We start from the raw sequence: 17977 nt of genomic DNA, 5'->3' as shown, positions 1-17977 counted from the left end.
TATAACAGAATGTGAAGTATAAATGAAAAGATTTGGTCCTAGCATCCCAGGCATCCTATCCCTTGCAACAAAACACTGTTATTCCCACTGACTTCAAGAAAACAAGGCCAAAAGACCCAAAGTCGGTTTATGCACTAGGACTAGCTAAACTCCTAGTAGCCTCTCTCTAATTTTTCTGTAATCAAGACCTCCTCTGGATATATGGGAAATTTCTTCCACTCCTGTTCATGTGCATTTTATTCCCTAAGATTTTCTGCATGACACAGAAACATACATATACTCTGATATTCTACTGTGTCTAGAACAATCCCTGCAAAAGAGGGGAATGAAAAGCAACCTTTGAGAAAGGGAGAGAGAAATGTTCTCTCTGGCGAACACACCCTAAAGTAACCCCCAATGAGTCAAACTCTTGTATAATCCCTTCCCCTTGAGGACAGGTGGAACACATAACTTGCTTCTAATCAATAGACTATGGCAAATACAATGGGATGTCACTCCCATGATTATGGTATGTAATTTAAGATTCTGTCTCAGCATACTGGAGCAAAAGACTCCCCTTGTTGGCTTTGAAAAAGTAAATTGTAATATTGTGAGAGGACCTATAGAGAAGGCTATGTGGCAAGAAATTGCAAGTGGCCTCTAGTAGCTGAGAGTGGTCTCTGGTCAACATCCAACAGGAAAACAGGGATCCCAGCCCTATAGCCACAAAGAGATTAACTCTGCCAACAACCTGAATGAGCTTGGAAGCAAATAATTCCCTAATCAAGCCTCCAGATGAGAATACAGTCTAGCTAGCTTCTTGACTGCAGTCTTGTAAGACCCTAAACAGAAGATCCAGCCACATGCCCAGATTCCTGACCCACAGAAACTGTGAGATAACAAATGGGTGCTGTTTTAAGCCACTAGTTTTGTGACAATTTGTTATGTAGCAATATACACTCTTTTCCTTTGCAGTCAAGGGCTCATAGTAGAAGTGGAGATACAAAAGGTTCCTTATCATCTAATTATCCCAGACAAAAATATGTAGGATCCATTAAACCATCATGAAGTTCAAGTGCAACCTTGGCACTTTGCTACCCTTGGAGCAGAAGATGATCCGCTTCACAAGGAGTGACCCATTCTTTCTAATTCAGCAGTGCTCCGAAGCCTGTGAGGATCCACCACAGTCCCATAGTCCAAGTTTCCAACCTAGTTCATCTCTTCTCCATCCACAACCTCTTATTTACCTCTTCCTGCACTGCCTCCCACCTGCTGACTTAGCTCTTTCCAGTCACATTCTTACCAATTCTGCAAGTATGGTTCTCTTTGACTTCCTGGCTAGGGGAGGCCTTCTATTCTAAAGCCAGGAACTTAAGTGGTATCACCAAAATAAAACCACAGTGTGAAGATTACTGTTTTCCTCAAGGTGAAAGAAAATGGAATCTTTCTTAAAAACAAACAGGTTCATCAGAAAACTAGCCTACCCATTCATACATACTTTACCCTTCACATCTTCAGGATCTAGATATTATAGGTATGTAGGTAGGAGACAGTTATCTATTTTTTTAAGTCTAAAAATTGAATATCTGATCTCACCTCAGCAGGTTTCTTATGTTCATTTGGAATTTTTGACTTGCTGCTATACTTTGAGCCAGAAGTAAAGGAAGTAGAAGGACCTGCAAAAGATATTTAGAAAATTCTGAGACTTATTACTCACTAATATCATATAACCAAATGTCATCCAAGAGAATATGAAAGATATGATGGAGAAGACTGCAGAGATCTCACACTACTGAAGAAGAGTTAAAACTGCATCCAAAAGAGTCTTATGATGGAGTTTAATGGCATTTATAGGTGACCCTTCAGTGTGCAAAAGCTTCAACAATTCTAAGGCTAAGAAGATTCAACTTGGTGTAATTACACTTCATAACATTTTGGAATAACACAATTCATATTCCACTCAGAGAAAAAGTATCTGCAAAAACAACTGAAAAAAACTAAAAATGTGGAGCAGGTGATATGCGCAGCCTTCAGCACTTCCCCAAAAGGCCAATGTTAAAAAGGCTATTGCCTTTTACAAATGACTCACCCACAGTCAAATATTTAGTACCTGAGCTACAATTAGAACTGGGGCCTACAATTTACATTCTCATACTTTTCTTCCTTCCTCGAAAAGCACTGCTAAATCATTATTGGATTTGGCTTTTGTTGTTTAGGTAATGAAAAGTGAAAACAAAATGTTATATGACACACAAAACCAACTCTCCCTCCTAATTTATCTAACATTAGTGAAATTAAAATGAGTAAGAGGAATGGTACCCCAAGCTTTCCTTCCCAGAAACATTTTTTAACCATTGAAGAAAGCATGAAACACCTTGTCCTCAAGTCAAAGAACAAAACCTCAACGGGTACAGACACAGAAGTTAACAGCTGCCAGCCAGTTCTACTTACTCTCGTCCAAACTGTCACTGCTGCTGAGAGACCTATGGCATTTCATCCTGGAGCACCCTGGGAAAGAGAACAACACTGAATAAAACACGGTCAAGACAAACCCATCCCAGAGGGCAGTCAACACGGTCCCACAGATTTCATGAAGGAGCAGGCAAATAATATAAATAGAATGATTTCTGTCCAGAATATTCTCAAATGACCTAGAGTAATGGGAAAAGACTACTACCACATCCTCCAATATAAAGTGTGTCAAAGACTGTGTGTGGCCATACATCAGCCTTAGAAGGGAGCTCAAGGTGCAGAGGATGACTGGTACAGCATTGGCTGTAGCCACAGACATGGCCACTCATCCGCTGTCCACCCAAACAAAACGGAACAGCCATGTGGCTGTCACTAACCGGGGTTCCCCAATAAGGGAGAAGAAGGGAAGGAAAAAGTAGTTGGGAAGGCAGAACTGTCACAGGGCAAGATTGAAAAGCATGAGACATGGTTGACAAAAGAAAGAACAAGTGAGACACATCTTACTTTTAAGAGCACAACCACACTGCTTTTCTGCCTGCCCTTTCTTCTTCTTTCTTGCTCTGTCTCTATCCAAATCTCCCAAACAGCTAGCTTAATCAAAAATTATAACTATATATATTTATACTGCAAGGAATGTTAGAGAAAGCTCCTATATTATGAAGAGTGAGTAATGCTTTGGACTAAAATTTCTAAAGGTCCAAATGCCCTTCCCTGAGTGTGGCCACTGACAGATAAAAAGGAGTACCACCTTTATGAGAATATATCAGCACTAGAGCATAGGAAAAAAGGAAGACACAGTTAAACACTTCAGAGGAAGTGCTAAAAATATAAACTAGAAAAGACAGTGACATAGTAACTGATATCATTTCATGGCAACAGCAAACAAAATGCTACTAGAGCCTGCCTTGATTCCACAAGGAATAAAGGTCAGGGCTACTGCCTTTAAGGCACTTACAATCTACTGAGGATGCAGAAATCCAAGTAAGTACAAGGCCACTCTGTGCCATTATAACTAACAGCAATAACACTGTATATTAAAAAGTTAATAGAGAAAGTTCCATTTCTGGTATTACAACAGGAGGAGTTCCACTTTTGAGCAAAAGTAGTAAAAATTTTTTTTTAAAAAAACCCAACCATTTCAAGTCTTTGAAAATGGTCCTAAGCACACATAAAGCAAATAAATGAAAAAAACATTTATTTAAGAAAATCTTCTAAAACTTGGTAAGAAAGGCGAAAGTCTGTGTTACATGAACCTAGACCCACTCTCACACCCATCCCCAGCTCAGCAAAATGGAACTCCACTCCTAACTGGTTCAGCCAAGAGCCCAAGAGCACAGGGTTCCCTCTCCCTCTAGCTCCCAGTTGGAGGGCTATCTTCACAGAAGGGGCAGTATATTAGCATTTCTCATACTGCCGTCAGCTACATGTTGTGAAAGCTAAGTTCCAGTGAGTGTAGCTAAGTGGACAGGGCTCCCTTTTTCCTTCCAGCCCCCACTCATGGGATAGAGGCTCTACCCTGGGTGCACCGCACTGAGAATAATGGGGCCCAAATTGCTCTTGCACCTGCTCACTGGTTCCACAGCTGTAGAGACAAGCCTAGGAAATTTCAGGCAAAAAAAAATAGAGCAATCAAACAGAAATTAGTGGAGCTTAACAGCTGAATAGGATCAGGGAAAGACCTAGGAAAAGCAAACCCTGCCAAAACCAGTCAACCTAGCGTGACTGTGGGCATATCCAAGGCTTTGTTCCCTGAGGAATAACAGAGGCTTTTCACTTTGGGTTCAGGGTGGGGAAACAGATGTCACTAAAATAATCTAGTTAGTAACCAAAAAAAGTGAACAAGCAATAGCAATAACAAAACCTGGGAATGAAGGAACAGTACCAGAGTTGCTACTACATATTATTGAAAGTGTCCAGTTTTCAAAAAAAATTAAGAGTCATGCAAAGAATAGGAAAGCATGACCCATACACCAGAAAAAGATCAGGCAACAGAAACTGACTGTGATAGCAACCAGATGCTGGATTTAACAGGCAAAGACTTCAAAGTAGCCAACATAAATACGTCCAAAGAACTAAAGGAAACCATGACTAAAGAAGTAAAGGAAGGTATGATAACAATGTCTCATCAGACAGAGAATCTCAATAAGGAGAAATTATTAAAAAAATAGAAATTCAGGAGTTGAAAAACACAATAACTGAAACAAAAAATTCACTATAAGGGCTAAACAGCAGATTTGAACGGGAAGAAAGAATTACTGAACTTGAGATCAATAGTGACTACAAAATAAAAAAAAACAGAGAAAAAAGAAGGACGAAAAATGAACAGTCTCAGAGAATTGTGGGTCACCATTATGCACACCAATATACGCATAGTGGGAGTACCAGAAGCAGAGGACAGAGAAAAAGCAGAAAACATCTTTCAAGAAATGATGGCTGAAGCATGCAAATTTATTGAAACACATCTACACATCTAGGATGTTCAACAAACTCCAGGTAGGATAAATGGAAAGAGATTCACAAACAGACTCATCATTGTAAAAATTATGAAAGTCAAAGACAAGCAAAAAATACCAAATACAGCAAGACTTGTTAATTATGAGGGAACAGGAATAAAATTAACAGCTGACTTCTCATCACAAACAATGGAGGCCAGAGGAAGGAGGATAACATATTCAAAGTTTTCAACAACAATAAAACTGTCAAATGAAAATCCTATATCCAGCAAAACTTATCTTTCAAAAATGAAGGCAAAACAAAGACATCCCAAGATATACAAAAATTGAGAAAATTTGTTGCTACCAAACCCCTCTTAAAAGAAATCCTAAACGGATTTCTTCAGACTGACAGTAAGTGACCCCAGACAGTAATTTGAATCCACACACACAAAAACAAAAAGCACTGGTAAAGGTAATTATGTAATTAAAAAGATAGTATAAATACATATTTTCCTCCTTTCTTATCATAAATCTAAAAAGCAAGTGTATAAATCAATACACACATAATGTATTGTTGGGCATAAAATATACAGAAATGTAATATATTTGTCAGTAACATCACAAAGGAGGTGGGTGGGAGCAAAGCTGTATTGAGCTAAGGAAAGGACTCCATATAGTAACTTGAATCCACGTGACCAAATGAAAAGAACAAGGAATGATAAATAAGAAGGTTAACTAACATAACAAAAGCTATAAATATATACTTGTTCTCCTTTCTTTTCTCAACTTCTTTGAAAAGACATAAAATTATGTAAAGCAATGTATAATTGAGTTTGTAATATTTATTGATGCAATATGTATAAAAACAGCGTCACAAAAAGGGTTAAAATGGAATAGAACTAGTTGCGTGTAAGTTTTCTGTATCTCATTGGAATTAAGTTAATATAATTCTGAAGAAAATAGTGGTAAGTCAAGATGTATATGGCATGATATTTGGTGTATGCACTTGGCGGGGGAGACAATAGGGTGAAGGCACCATCTCTGGGATTATGACTGAATGCCTCTAACTCAGAATCCCTCCCTGGCAGACCAATATGGCACCACCATGGAGCCTCAGTTGGACTCTGATAGCCAGTTCTCCACCATCCCTGCAGTGCGCCCCACCACATATCCGAAACAGGGTCTCGTGCAGAAAGTGTTTTGTTACAGGAAATGAGAAGTGGCCAGAAAGTGGTCTGCTCCCTCACCCACCATGTACCACATGTTTGCAGGGAATCTGGTCCTAAACATTCATAGATGACTTTTGCATGTAGCAGAGCAGTTCCCTCACTGCGTTGGACTTTTGCATGTAGCAGAGCAGTTCCCTCACTGTGAGCTACTGAAAGTCAGCTCTTGACATGAGGGTTTGTTAAAATAAGAACAAAAAGAAAAGAAAAAGGAAAAAAAGACAACAAAATTTAAAAGTAAAAGAAGTGAGGTCAAGATTGCGACATCAGATACCCTCTGGAAAAGTCTCCCCTCAGAAACAATTAACAAATTGAAAAACACCACCTACTTGGAACTCTGGAGGACATTAGAGACTGGAGAAAGACTCAACAAACACTGAATCAAATTAAAAATACATTGAAATGAAGGCAGGGGAGATCTGTGACTCAGATTTCCCAGTGCGGATCTCTCCTCCTCAGTCAGACCTGCACAGCTTAAGAATCAGTCACACAGCAGTAGCATGGCCTGGGAACCTCCTGTCATGCACACACACCACAGAGTCACTCACAGGAAAGAGTTAGAACCCCACGTATATCCAGGGACTAGGTCCCTAGGACACAGAGACACATGGCAGACCCAAGTGGCTGGTGAGCACATGCATACAAAAGGAAAACAAGGAAACAAACGAGATCCATGGTGGAATTGGTGGCAACCGGTGCAAACATCCAACCCACTATCTAATTGCTAGAAGACCTAAATGAAAAAAATTTGAAGATTAACCCCATCTGGCTCCCTGCTTCAAAGATTCAGTATAAACTGGACTAAGCTTCAAAGAAGAGCATTAACACATAGCCAATCTACAATAAATCCCTAGATAAGAGGGTGTGAAACTGACCTTTAGAGTTAGCACATCAAAATATTCAGGTGCCCAGATATGAGCATAACATAACAAGCCATACTAAAAAACAGGAAGATGTGACTCAGTCAAGGGAACAAATTAAAACTTCAAAGGAGACACAGGCTTTGGGACAACTAATCAAAGTTCAAACAAATCTCCTACATCAATTCAAAGAGATAAAGAAAACACAGATAAAAAGAAACTAAGTATGGACATAGAGCTAAAGGATATTAAGAAGACAATGGGAAAAATGAAGAATTAAAAAATTTAAAAAGAAACGTAACAAATTATGGGGATGAAAAGTACAATAGTGAAGACTAAAAATCCACTAGAGCCATACAACAGCAGACTTAAACAAGTAGAAGAAAGAGTCAGTGAATTAAAAGAACAATCAAAATCAAAGTCAGAAGAACAGATAGAGAAAATAACAGAAAAGAGTGAGCAGTGTCTAAGGAACTTGTGTGACAGCATGAAGCCTAACAATGTATATATCATGGGAATCCCAGAAGGAGAAGAGAAGGGAAAAGGAGTAGAAAGAATATTTGAAGAAATAATAGCAGAAAATTTCCCAACTCTTAAAAAAGACAAAAAATACGCATGTGCAAGAAGTGCAATATAATTCAAACAGGATAAACCCCAAAAGACCTACTCTAAGACACATATACTAATCAGAATGCCAAATGCCAAAGACAAAGCAAGAATTCTGAAAGTAGCAAGAGAAAAGTGATTCGTCACATACAAGGCACCCTTAATTAAGAAAAAGTGCTAGACAGATTGTGGTGATGAACGCATAACTATGTTATCATACTGTGGACAGTGGACTGTATATCATGGATGATTGTATGGTGTGTGAATGTATTTCAATAAAACTGAATTTAATAAAAAAAAAAGAAAAAGTGCTAATTTCACACAGAGACCATGGAGATGAGAAGGTGTCCATGATATATTTAAGGTACTAAAAGAAAAACTGCCAGCCAAAAGTTATTTATCTGGCAAAACCATCCTTCAAAAATGAGGAAGGGTTTAAGTCATTCACAGATACACAAAAACTGAGAGAGTATTTCACCAAAAGATCTACCCTGCAAGAATTGCTAAAGGGAATTCTTTACACTGAAAGAAAAAGACAGGAAAGAGTGGTTTGTAGCAGTGTGAAGAAGTGAAGATCTATCCTCAGTAAAGGAAACTAAGTGGGTAAATGAAAAACCCAATAGTTCTGCATCCTCAATATATAACTCTACTCTTTAATTCCTATAAGAGATACAATACAATTGAATAATCGTATTTCCGGATAATGGACACACAAAATATAAAGAGGTAATATGAGACAAAAACAACATAAAGAGGGGAAACAGAAATATGGGAGTAGAGAAGTTAAGTTGCCATCTTTTCAACCTAGTAGATTAGACACTTAAGTTGTGTAATACAAACTCTAGGATGACCACAAAGTATTTAAAATATATGCAGAAATAGAAGTGAGTAAGGGATCAATCAGTTACATCAGAAAAGATCAACTATATGCAAAAGGAAGCTGCAATAAAGGAAAAGAGGGACAAAAAGACATAAGACATCAAAAATAAAGGATGAAATGGTTGAAATAAGTCCTGCCTTTACAATAATAATACTAACTGCTAATGGAGTAAATTCCCAATCAAAAGACAAAGATTGGCAGAATGGATAAAAAAGCATGATCCAACTATGTGTTGTTTCTAGGAGACTTACCTTAGACCCAAAGACACAAATAGGTTGAAAGTGAAAGGATGGAGAAAGATAATCCAAGCAAACAGTAACCAATTAAGAGAGTTGGGGTAGCTATGCTAATATTGTACAAAATAGATTTTAAGTCAAAAGCTGTTTTAAGAGACAAAGAAGGACACTGTGTATTAATAAAAGGGTCAATCCACCAAGAATAATAATCATGAACATTTATGCACCTAACCACAGTGACCCAGAATACATGAGGGAAACACTGGCAAAACTTAAGGGAGAAATATGTGCCTCTACAGCAATAGTTGGAGACTATTGCAAAAATAAGGGAGCGATTAAGACATTTCCAGAGAAACAAAAGCTGAGGGAGCTCATCACTATAAGACTGGCCCTACAAGACCTGCTAAAGAGAGTTCTGCAGGTTGAAAGGAAAGGACAATAGACAAGAGACTGAAGCCACATGAAGAAATAAAGATCTATGGTAAAGGTAACAACATGGGTAAATATAAATGTCAGTAATACTGTATTTTTGGTTGTAACTCCACTTTTTACTTCCTACATGATCTAAAAGTCACATGCTTAAAATGTAGTGGTAAATCTATGGTTTTTTTACTCATAATGTAGAAACATGTAATTTGTGATAAGAACTACATAAAAGGGTGGACAGAAGGTTATAGGGAACATAGTTTATGTATACTATTGAAGTTAAGTTAGTATCAAAACAAATCAGATTGTTATAGATTTAGGATGTTAAATTAAAGCCCCATGATAACTACAAAGAAAATACTGGAGAATGTGCAAGTTCATAGGGACAGAAATTAGAGTACAGGTTTCCAGGGGAAGGAGGCATGTGGGGAGCTAATGTATAATGGGTGTAGGCTTTCTATTCGGGGAGATGGGAAAGTTTTAGTAATGGAAGGTGGTGAAGGTACCACAATATTATGAATGAGATTAATCCCATTAAGTGGTATGCTTGGGAGTGTTTAAGATGGGAAAGTTTAGGCTGTATATATGTGTTCACAATTAAAAAAAAAAAAGAAAGAAAGAAAGAGCAACTAAAGAGACCATGATAATTAAATGCAATACATGATCCTGGATGGGATCTAGCAAGAAAAGAGAAAAGGCTTCAAGGGACATTATTGAGACATGTGAACAAACTGGAATGCAGACTGTAGGCTTGATATCAATGCTAAATTTCTTGAACTTGATAACTACACTTAAGGTGTTTATATAAATGAGTATGTTTGTTTTTAGAAAATGCATGTGGTAGTATTAAGCGTTCAAGAAGCATGATGTATACAGACTACACTCAAATGTTCAGAAAAAGGGGGAGGGAGAGAGAGGTAGAATGATATGGCAAAATGTTAAAATTGGTAGATCTGAATATGGGGGGTAGGGGTATGGTGGTGTTCTCTGTATGGGTTTGTATTATTTTTGTAACTATCTTGTAAGTTTGGAAGTATTTCAAAAATAAAAAGTGAAATAAAAAGGAAAGAAAACCTCAGGCAGGGATATAAGGAAAAAAAAACTAAACATGCAACTACCAAACAAAAATAAAAATTTATGTCCATACAAAAACCTGTACATTAATGTTTATAGCAACTTTATTCAAAATAGCCCAAGCTGGAAACAATCCAGATGTTCTTCAATAGGTGTATGGTTAAACAAACTATGGTACATTCATGCTATGGAATGCTATTTAGAACCAGAAAGGAATGATGTGTTGATACATGCTACAGTGCATGAAACAAATGTAAAAGATCTTTAAAAAAAACAAAACACTTAGCACAACATTATGCTCAGTGAAAGAAGCCACTGTATGATTGGTTTACTGTTGGATTCCATTTTAATGAAACATCCAGAAAAGGCAATTCTATACAGACAGAAAGTAGATTAGTTGTTGCCTAGGGTTAGAGATGGGAATGGAGACTGACTGCAAATGGGAACAAGGCTTCTTTATGGAGTGATGGAAATGCTCTAAAACTGCACTGTGGTGATGGTTGCACAATTGTGTAAATACACTAGAAACCACTAAATTATATATTTAAAATGGGTGAATTTCATGGTATGTAAAGTATATCTCAATAAAGTTTTCAAAGACACCTTAAATTATTAACATTTTACCAGTGAGAAAATTTTAGGCAGAGCCAAGAAGAACAGCAATATAAAAACTGTGTTTCTACCCAAAGCAAAGGGTAGCATAGAATGCTTTTATTCTCTAACTTCTCTTAGTGGAAAAAGACAACTGAGCATGGGCCCTCTCTTCTTGCCTTCCTAAGAGTCTCAGGAGACGTAAGATTTCTTGTAAGACAGATACTCCTCTCATATGAAGTTCTGGGCTTATGAATTTTAGACATAATAGTTCTCCATTTTCTTTAAGATTCTGTTCTTTAAGTGAAAGAGTTACCAAACTGTTCATGACACTGGGGGGGAAACAGATTTTTAAGAATCTGCCTTGGCATTCTTTAATCTACTATGGTAACAACCATTTTAAAAATTATAGATAGAAACAAAAAGTCTTGTACCTTCAGTAAAATGCCTGGCATAGAGATTATCTAATATCAGTAGCACCAGTCCTGGAGAAGAAACTGAATCCCCACTGATTTTTAGAAAAGAAAATAAAGCAAGCTAATTTCTGGGTATGGGCTGTTAAAAGTCCATTGATGTGTCTATTTCTGTGAGAGCACTGCTGTTTAAATTACTGTAGGAAAATAACAGAGAATAGTAAATATCAGTAGAACGATTTTATTATGGCAAATCTTTAGATGTCATTATTTGTAACAACAAAACCAGCCATTTTACAAATGAGGAAACTGGGGCTCAGAAATCTTTAAGCGACATTCTTGGAACCACAGGGCCCTAAGAGGGCAGAGCTGGCAGTTACACCCAGGAGGCACGGTGGAGGGATGATGGCAGGAATGCTGTCCCTTCTCAGCCCAGCCTCCTCAGCATCGTCTGAGAAATCCACAGTATTCTGGCTGCAATCTGTCAGGCTCATAAGCTGCTGCTGCTCTGGCTCCCTCAACAATCCTGCACATGCTATGCCCCATAATGTGATTCCACGAACATATCATCTTTATACTTGCCTGCCTTTGCACAGGGCTCATCCTTCTGCCTATGACTCCCTCCCTGTTTACCCTGACCAGCCCATTTTCCCCCAACCTGGTCCTACTCATTTGTTAGCTCTCCTAGAGAAAACTCCCCAGATACCACTCCCCAACAATTATTTACCCCTTTGCTTTCTATTCATGTAAAAAGCACCTCATTGCACTGTGAATGAATGTTCTTTTTACACATGTTCAGCCCTGCCACTCGACTACAACCATCTTGAAAGCAGAGACTGTGTCACATTTACCCCAGTTCTTAGCATAGTATCCTGCATAAAGTAAACATGCAAAAGAGTAATAGATGCTGTGGTGCCTCACCCAGATCCCCTTTACCCAGCTAGTGCATTCATTTCCCAGCTACTGTTTATTGGTTGCTAGCAGCAGTCAGCTGACCCCTTCCCAGGAACTGCAGTCCCGCCAGAGATGACACTCTCACTGTCTCCCTCCCAGGGGCAGCCCATAGCCAGTAATTGTTCCACTCTCTCACCCTCCCCACTCCCCCCCCCCATCTCCCAAAAACAGGCTATGGCTAGATTTTCCTAAGACCATAACCTTACTCAGTTCCTCCTGCTCCCTAACCTGCTTCCCTCCCTCCCTTATAGGTTTCTCCTGAGAGCACTCTTGGAATAAATCATAAACATTTGAATCCTGCTTCTAGGGATCCTACTTAAAACAACATGTGACTCCTTATTAAATGGTACACTTAAAAAATTTCCTTAAAATAACATGTTTCGTTAAGCAAAACTATAAGCACATTGCAATCTTGGAGTAACTTCTTCATGATGTGCCTCAATGTCATACATCTGGGTATATTAATCAGCTTTTTATTTTCTAGTCCTCTATTGAGGGTATAGACTTTATAAAGGCATTCTTTTCCTCCTTACCTTGCACAATGAGTATTCCTTTGTTTTGGCAGAAATGAAATGTGCACCAGATCTTACCTTGTACCCTTAGGAATTGTAATTTGAAGGTAGTTTTCAGATCTTATTCCTACTATATCTCAACCACAATGCTGATTTATTTTAACAGTGAGTGTAAGATAGGCAAAATACAAGTGTCTGAAGTAAATGCCTTCCTTGGGTAAAATACCCTCCTCCTTTAAGAAGCACCCTCTGGAAGTTAACCCAGCTGTGATTATTTGGGAGTGGAATCTATTTTTGTGTTTGGTGATTACCTTACTCCCAATTAGTATTCCCACAGAAGAGCAGGCAGGCAAGAAAAAGAAAACATGATAAACCCAAACTCACCCCTTTCCTTTCCTCTACACCCACAGACATCCTTATGAAATGTGTGATCAGAGCAAGGAGCCCTTGTTCACTGCTCTCTCTGTAGAACCACACAGCAGGTTAAAAAATAATCTAAGGCTCTACTTTAGAGAAACTCACATCCTTTGACCCAGAAATTCTACTTCAAACATTCATCTTTGAGAAAGAATCCAAAACACAGAAAATGATTTGTGAACAAAAATATCCATTAAAACTTCATAGTAAAAATAATAAATGACATCTAGCCATTGAACAAAAGGGTAATGATTAAAGTACATTAATATTATGGAATAGCTTTCATAATTTAAACATGATATGAGATCTTAATAATACAGGGAAACATGTTAAAATGTTAAGTGGAAAAAAACAGTATAAAACTGGTTTTACCCAGAGGCAACAGCCTCTTTAAGAACATCAACCAGATGCAGCCCCCTTCCCCATAATGTTGACACAACTTTTCAATATGAACAAGTTAGGGTGGTCACTGCCTAGACATCCCTGAAGATGGACAAAGTGATTAAATGAGAGGAAGGGGTAGCAACAGACAAGATAAAATTTAACAAAGGATTATGAATACTGAATCTTTATATAAATATTTTTTTAGATGCTACGGTATTAGAACAACTAGAAGGAAATAACTGAAATGGTGAACCTGTAATCCACAACATTCTTTGAAATTTGCTATATAACCACTTGTTAAATTGTACTTTGAAAGTTATCACTTTTCTATATATATATGTTATATTTCACAATAAAAAATGTAAAAAAAATTGGTTTTATAGTGAGATTACATCTATGAAATAAAATACAAAAAACAGATGAAGGCTTATAAACCAATATACTCACATCAGCTGTACTGAGGTGATGGATTTCTGGGTGATAACATTCTTTCTGTTTATTTCAATTCTCAACATTTTTACAGTACTCATATTCGTAAATGGAAAAAAAATACTTTTAAGATTTCAAAGTACCTGCCCCCTACACCATCCCCAAATGACGTAGCTGCACCTGAAACACTGAAACTATAAAAATATCTGCCACTGTCATTCAAGATGGACATTAACCAGAGCTGGAAAAAAATCAGAAAAGCACAATACAATCAATTGGATAGAGAAGGCTCCATATCATAAAGATATCCCAAAAAGTTAAAAACTTTGCAGTTTGGAAAAGCCAAAGATCTAAAGTAGTGGTTTTCAACTAAGGGAAATTTTGCCCCCAGGGGACATCTGGCAATATCTGGAGACATTTTTTGGTTATAACAACTTGGGAAGGGAGGGTAAGGGCTGCTACTGGCATCTAGTGGGTAAAGGCAAGGTATAAACTGCTAGACATCCTTCCTATTATGCACAGAATTATCTGGCCCAAAATGTCAGTGCAAGGGTTGAGAAACCCTGCTCTAAAGGGATGAAGCAGAAATCAATAGGTCCTGGGAAGAATGTAGAAATGATCTATTTGAGCTTATTCAGCCAATCACAAAATTCAGTAACAAAGGGGCACTCCCTGAAACCTAAAGGCAATTTTATCAAAAGGAAAGCAGACTTTCAGGAATGCTTGGGGAACTTAGAGAATTCATCAGCTCAAGAAGTTTAACAGGATGAAAATGTAAACAGCTTCAAGAAGGACTGAGATAAAATCAGAGAGGGTAAATCCATGATGGTATCTGGAAGTAATCCTTAAGTATGGCTTTCAGGAAAATATTCTTCAGAGCCATTATCAAAGACAGACAACTGAGCTCTGGTCAGACCTGACTAGCACATTTCTTATATCCTTAGGGGTCAATTTTTGCTCACATGGGCAAAGAACCTCCCAAACTATTACTTAAACAGGAGTCATGAACGCTATAAATGTGTTTCTTGAGCTGATTATCTCTGCTTTGAGGTAAACAATACTAACCCTTCTCCAAGGAGACCCACTTGAGTCCACTGCCTATGCTTTAATTCAGAATTCATCCCTCTCTACAAACAATTCAATCTATCACTGCTTTGAAGTCGTGGAAACAAAACTCTTCCCTTCAAGTATGTTCACCTCACACATCTTTCATCTCTACCACATCTCAGTAGCCAAGTGACTGAAGTCATAAATATCTATCTAGAGACGGATTAAGCAGAAAATAATCAGAAGAAAAAGAACATATCTTATATATTTCTACTGCCTCTCCTCATTCCCAATAAGTCCTTGTATTTTAAGAAAGAAGAGATATCTAAAGAGGGAGTAGATGAACTCTTCTGTACTTTCTAAATGAAGACCACTTTCGTATCTCAGCATGTTAAAGCTTGTTTTTAAAAATTAAGACACATTATATAACTCATAAGTCCCCTGTGACCAGATGAGGGAAGAGTCTGGAAGTGTTTACATCTTGCCTCTAGTCTTTTTCCAAAGCCTTCAAAAAGCATTAAAGAAAAGAGAAAATAAAGAAAAAATATGATTTTACCTAGGTAGTTTCCTGCTGCTGAGACAAATATTTCTGTCAGCCATAGTTACCCTCTTTGATAAACAGACTTGTTAATGATTTCTTTGGGTATTTCAAACCCCCCGAATATAAATTATCTTGCAAGGGAAGCCCAGGTTGGAAAGTGAGTCTAAACCAGAGGTCAGCAACCTTTTTCTGTAAAGGGTCAGATAGAAAATATTTGAGGCTTTAAGGGTTATACGGTCTCTGTCTCAACTACTCAACTCTGCCATTACAGCATGAAAGCAGTCATAAGCAATACATAAATGAACAAGAATGTCTGTTCCAATGAAACTTTATTATACTGAAATTTGGATATCATATAGTTTTCATGTCATGAAAAACTATTTTTCCTCTGATTATTTTTCAGCCATTTAAAAAAGTAAAAACTATCCGTAGCTCATAGCTCATACAAAAACAGGCAGCAGGCTGGATTTTGTTCATAGGCCATAGTTTACTAAGCCCTGGTCTAAACTACAAGAAACCTATTCTTTTAATCAAAGAAGAATACTGAAAATCGGAAGCATACAATTGAATTATCACATTTCTAATACCCACTCACTCTTTGGTTGATGCAGACCTCACTGGAAGGTTTCAGCCTGGATAGCCTATTCTGTGATGTTATCTTGACAGATTATGATGGTACTGGCCCTTTCCAAATAAAAAATCTGTTTAATATCTTTTAAAGAAAAGGCCAGTTCCAGCAACTAAAAAAAAAAAAAAACCAAAATATTAGTAGTACAGTTTTTACCAATTTATGTACATATATTCAACAATTTCAACTGCCCATATAAATAAGTAGATGTGGCATCTTAAGAATAAAAAAGGATACACATGTGTGTGCACACACACACACACCCACACCCACAGACACACACACAAAACATAAATCCTTTAAAGATAAAACATATTAGCAGATAAAACCTCTTAAAAATAAGGTAAATTAACAAGATTAACTTTTACTGTGAAATACATAATTCTTCGCATAAAAACTCAATTTTTAAATAATGATTTCCATTAGGTCTTATCTGCTGCCATGAGTTGTATCCACACTGACTTTCTTATGCACATGTACCCCTAATATTTTTACATCTACCTGATTTAAAGTTATCAGAATTTATTAGGAGGAAAAATAAATAACCTTTATCCAAGGTGTTTTAGTAACAGTAACAGGCATTTAGGTCTCATCTATAAGTTTAAACAAACAGAAACAACCCCAAACTTACTCAGCAAGTTCAAATCCACAGGCACACCAACTGCTAATACTGTGCTAATAGAGAACCACCAGAAAGGAGACAGACAAGAAAAATCTGAGTGAAACCAACCAAGTCCTTCGGCTCTCTCAGAGCCAGGGTCATAGGACCAGGTGCACCAGACACATTGTCACTATGGCTTGAGTGATCACAGCCTAAAACTGGTAACCAGTGATGTGTGACAAACCAATTAGAGGTCAGAGGGGGGTTTCAGAGTTAATCCCAGAATCAATCAAGGAGGGTGTGGGTGTGAAGTAGAGGGAGGTTTCTGTTAAAACATTCACCTCAGGTCAGAGCAAGGCCTATAGCAAGGAGCAGTCAGAAATGGAAGTTAACATACAAGGGAAAGAGTTAATGCAGACTTGCAGGGCAAGTAAGAATAAGGGAAAACAAATTGGCTACAAATTTCCCTCAGGAGAAATGAGCGGGGGCTGGGAGACAGATGCCAAGGGCAGGTTAAATCCCAAGGAAATGTATTTGGCTTCCCTGACACAGGTTTAAAAATGTCCATTACTTACTGAAGTCATCCTGGGAGTGTGTAAAAATCCCAATAACCAAACTGCACCCATTACCAATTAAATTAGAAACTCTCTTTCTGAAGAACCAGCTCTTGAATTCATTGTTTTTCTCTTGTTTTTCTGTTCTCAACTACATTGATTTCTGCTCTTTTATTTCCTTCCTTCTGGCTTGCTCTGGGTTTAATCTGCTCCTTTTTTAGTTTCTTAAGGTGGGAGCCTAGATTATTGAATTGGGACTGTTCTAGTTTGCTAATGCTGCTGGGATGCAAAACACCAGAGATGGATTGGCTTTCATAAATGGGGTTTATTTGGTTACACAGTTACAGTCTTAAGGCCATAAAGTGTCCATTAACAAAAGGGTACCTTCACTGGAGGAAGGCCATTGGTGTCCGGAAAACTTCTGTTAGCTAGGAAGGCACATGACTGGTGTCTGCTCCAGTGTTTTGGTTTCAAAATGGCTTTCTCCCAGGACGTTCCTCTCTAGGCTGCAGTTCCTAAAAAATGTCACTCTTAGCTGCTCTTGGGGTGTTTGTCGTCTCTTAGCTTCTCCAGAGCAAGATTCTGCTTTCAATGGCTGTCTTCAAACTGTCTCTCATCTGTAGCTATCCTCTCAGCTTCTGTGCATTCTTCAAAGTGTCCCTCTTGGCTGTAGCAAGCTTGCTCCTTCTGTCTGAACTTATATAGTGCTCCA

General features: G+C 37.9%; 1 pseudogene; it reads left to right on the top strand.

The window, feature by feature from the left end:
• Window positions 1–4409: 4409 nt before the first annotated feature.
• LOC119522115 overlaps window positions 4410–17977 on the top strand; it is a 74372-nt pseudogene continuing 60804 nt past the window's right edge.

Source organism: Choloepus didactylus, chromosome X (genome assembly GCF_015220235.1).
Source record: "Choloepus didactylus isolate mChoDid1 chromosome X, mChoDid1.pri, whole genome shotgun sequence".
NCBI lineage: Eukaryota > Metazoa > Chordata > Mammalia > Pilosa > Megalonychidae > Choloepus > Choloepus didactylus.
This window is presented reverse-complemented; position numbering and strand designations above follow the sequence as displayed.